Source organism: Myotis myotis, unplaced genomic scaffold (genome assembly GCF_014108235.1).
Source record: "Myotis myotis isolate mMyoMyo1 unplaced genomic scaffold, mMyoMyo1.p scaffold_m19_p_3, whole genome shotgun sequence".
Lineage (NCBI taxonomy): Eukaryota > Metazoa > Chordata > Mammalia > Chiroptera > Vespertilionidae > Myotis > Myotis myotis.
The window spans coordinates 46,667,510-46,671,637 of NW_023416335.1; the positions used below are offsets into that span (position 1 = coordinate 46,667,510).

The window sequence follows — 4,128 nt, forward strand, 5'->3', positions numbered from 1 at the left end:
TTATAATGACGATTCTTGAGACTTATCCTATATAATGAGAGGGATATGCTAATTAGCCCAGATATGCTAATTAGTCACGGCCAGATATGCTAATTAGTCATGACCAGTATGAACATTGACCATCACTCCAACACAGTAATAAGAGAGGGATATGCTAATTAGCCATGGCCTGTATGAAAATTGACCATCACTCCAACACACAAGATGGCCACCACAAGATGGCCAATAAGGAAGGGTAATTGAGGGGACCAGGCCTTCAGGGGATGGCAGTTGGGGGCAATCGGGCCAGCAGGGGAACAGTTAGGCATCAACCAGTCTGGCAGGGAAGCAGTTAGGTGTCGGTCAGGCTGGCAGGGGAGTGGTTAGGGGGTGATCAGTCTAGCAGGCAGAAGCAGTTAGGGGCAATCAAGTAGGCAGGCAGGCAAGTGGTTGGGAGCCTGTAGTTTTGGATTGTGAGAGTTTTGGATTGGGCCCGATCCTAAATGGGCAATCGGACATCCCTCAGGGGTCCCAGATTAGAGAGAGTACAGGCTGGGCTGAGGGACACCCTCCATCCAGTGCACGAATTTCATGCACTGGGCCTCTAGTGTTGGATAAGAAGAAAAGTAAGAACATGAGATGATGTTGGATGGTATAAAAATAGTTTTAATGGATTGGTGTTCTTGGTGCGATCAAATCAGTGTTCAAATGTGATACTAAAGAAAGTGGGCTCAAAAGTTAAGATGCGATCGAGGGTCAAGCAGCGTGGGCGGTGGGAGACGTGGCAGCAGCCAGGCAGCCCAGGTTCACCAAGCCACTAGGCGTGCAGTGGCCCTCAGGCACCCAGCACCACGGGCCCTCTGCCATGATGCCCAAGAGGAAGGTCAGCTCTGCAGAGGGGGCGGCCAAGGAGGAACCCAAGAGAGTAGGTCGGCCAGGTTATCAACCAAACCTGCTCCTGCAAAAGTGGAAATGAAGCCCAAAAAGGCAGCAGGAAAGGATAAATCTGCAGACAAAAAAGTGCAAATGAAAGGGGAAAGGGGAGCAAAGGGAAAGCAGGCCGAAGTGGCTGACCAGGAACCTAAAGATCTACCGACAGAAAACAGAGAAACTAAAAATGAGTAGAGTCAAGATGAAGCAGGAGAAAAAGAAGCCAAGTCTGATTAACATCATATACCATGTCTTATCAGTGGTCCCTGTCTCCCTTCTTGTAGAATCCAGAGGAATATTTTTATCAACTATTTTGTAAATGTGAGTTTTTTAGTAGCTCTCGAAACATTTTTAAGAACAAGGGAATTCCGTCTCATCCCATTTTTTTAAGTGTAAATGTTTTTCTTTTTCAGAGGTGAAATCATTTGCTGGTTGTTTATTTTTTGGTACAACCAGAAAATAGTGGGATATTGAATATGGGAGACTTTGATTGTGTTGGGTATCAGCTTAACATTCCACAGATGGGGGTAGTTTTTATATCCTATAATACAAAGCATACTAAATGCCGATTTGGAGTCAGTCATGTGTTTGCTATGTCTTTAACATTTTAAATTGCTTCTATCCACTTTTTGGTAGAATTGTTTCCTAAAGAAAACCACTCCTTGCTCTTGGCTCTCCCAGTCAGAATTGTGTGCATCTGTAACATCTTTGGTGTGATAGTCCAGTTTCCCCAGTAACTTTGTCAGTGTGCTGTGAAAGATTGAAAATTTGATTATATATGATATTAAATTGTGAATTGGTAGGACTTTGATGTAACAACATATCAACAGTTGAAGATATTGGTACTTGATACTCTATTCAGGAAAGTTAGCCTCTAAATTTTAATCTGGAAAGTCACTGGAATAACTGTTTAGAAAAGAAACACAACTACATGACTTTACACTTCTGGCACGTATGTTAAGAATTGTGTACAAATTGAAATGGCTGTGTACTGATCCTCAAAACCAATAAAATCTCAAAGAAAGAATTGTTTGAGGCACATGAAAAAATCTTAGGATACATTGGGCTATAAAGTTGGGTGTTGAAGGGGTTTAGATGTCTCAGTAATCAATAATGAAAAGGTTAAGATCAGTTTATGTCAATGTGGAAATGACTAAGAATGAAGTCAGGAGTATTAGTGAAAAGAAAGACAGTGAGCCATATGCTAAATTTTTTTTAAGAATGAGGGTATAGGTATGTCAAACAAAATGGTAGAAAATTACAGAAAGGGGAGCAATGGTGCTTCATGTATTCTGTTGCCTGTGGCTCTTAGTTGGGAGATGAATTAATTTGTTAGTAGTGATTTGGGTTATTTCATTAAAGGAAGAAGGCAAAAACAGTTGGGAACATTAATGAGAAAAAAATGGAACACTTAACTCATCTCAAAGTTCAATTTTATATTGAAGAAAGAAAATACAGCCCTAGCTGGTTTGGCTCAGAGGATAGAGCGTCAACCTGCGGACTAAAGACTCCCAGGTTTGATTCCAGTTAAAGGCACCTGCCCAGATTCGGGGCTCAATTCCATAGTAAAGGGCATGCAGAAGGCAGCCAATCAATGACTATCTCTTCTCATTGATGATTCTAACTCTCTCCCTTTCTCTTACTCTCTGAAATCAATAAACATATGTTTTTAAAAAAGAAAACACACACACACACACATAGACAAAACTTCAAAGGAAGACCTACCATCAGGAAACAGAATAGTCAAAGAATAAGATAAGAAAGTTATGGGAATAACTCTAAATTAATCCTCAAATAATCAACTATTACTTTATTGTTTCCTACAGAATGAGTATTCCTATGTAGTAAAACCCATTGTTTAATTTTTAAATAACACAGACATCAACAATGGTACCCTAAGTATTATTTTTCTAATGGTTGCATTTTGGAAGTCAGACACCACCAAATACAGCAAGTATAATATTTATTATTCAATATACATGTTTTTAATAAAAAAAAGCTTTCTTCTTATAATTTTTATGTTTCTAAATTTACCTTATTTCTGTTACCACATTCTCCAATCCAATCTAAAGCAATTTGAGGAAATTCTCCCTTGCATACATGTGCATTGTGATCAATGTGACTCAATTACAGATATTTGCATCAATTTCCATTTCATTGGGGGAGAATTTAATTAGTCCTATCAAATTTAATCAGTAAGTGGCTTGGCATTTAATTGGATAAGTCATCAGATTTTTTTTCCAATGGATTGAGTTTTTAGCTATTCTTGTTGACTGAGTTCACACCCTGAAATGAAATTTCAATAATTAAACCTCTAAAAATCTAAGACTTTTTTACTACTCTAGAAACTTTACTACTGTGTATTTCGTACAGTGTTGAGCTCATGTCTTCTTTCCTTCCTGATGGCTCAACAGGTTGTCAACACTGAGTACATATTCCTGCATCCCTTCCTTCAGGTGCTAAGGTTAAAAAGATAAATGACAAAAGATTCCTGCCCTCTAGGTTCTCATAGCCAAATATTGTTGTTTTTTTTAAAAAAAAAAAAAAGTAAAAAAGAAACAAAAGAAACCCACTGTTATAGCAAATGTTAATAATTTTAAAAAGTAATATGGAAACACCACCTATAAAGTAATTCATTTTGGCTGAGTTAATGATGGGTATATAAAATTCAAGATTGCAGCTTTGAAAAGTGACTAAGTGAAAGAAAAAAATTGATATTATATATACAAGGACCTATAGTATCTAAAGGATATGTCATATGGTGCATTGCATCCCTTGAGAATTAAATATTCTGTATGAGATGGCTATAAAACTTGTAGTGAGGCAATAAAGGGAGAGATCAGAAAGATTATGCTTAGCTATTATGCCAAGTCGGCTCAATGTTACCTTGAAAGTAAACACTGATGTAAGATTTGTCCTTACTTCTCCTTTAACAGCCTCACTTGGAGAAAAACCCTCTTAGTCAAGCCAATAAGAATCAGTATAATGCTTTGTTTTGTTTTGTTTCCCTCTAAAATTCAAAGAACAGTTTCCCTTCATGCCCTAGAAAGGAAGGTTTTTGCTTATTTTCATAGAAATATCAACTACCACTTAGTTGTATTGGACCATTTGAACAATTATTTTATTGCAAAATGTGTGAGTGTGTTCTTGTTTGTTTGACTGACTGTGCCTGCCTAATAATGTGAATTATTTGTTTAGTTATTTCCCACTTCATCTTCA

At 37.8% G+C, this 4,128-nt stretch overlaps 1 pseudogene; it reads left to right on the forward strand.

Annotated features, from left to right (window-relative positions):
* The first annotated feature begins 847 nt into the window (after positions 1 to 847).
* LOC118650042 lies at positions 848 to 1,146 on the forward strand (annotated as a pseudogene).
* The last annotated feature ends 2,982 nt before the right edge of the window (positions 1,147 to 4,128 follow it).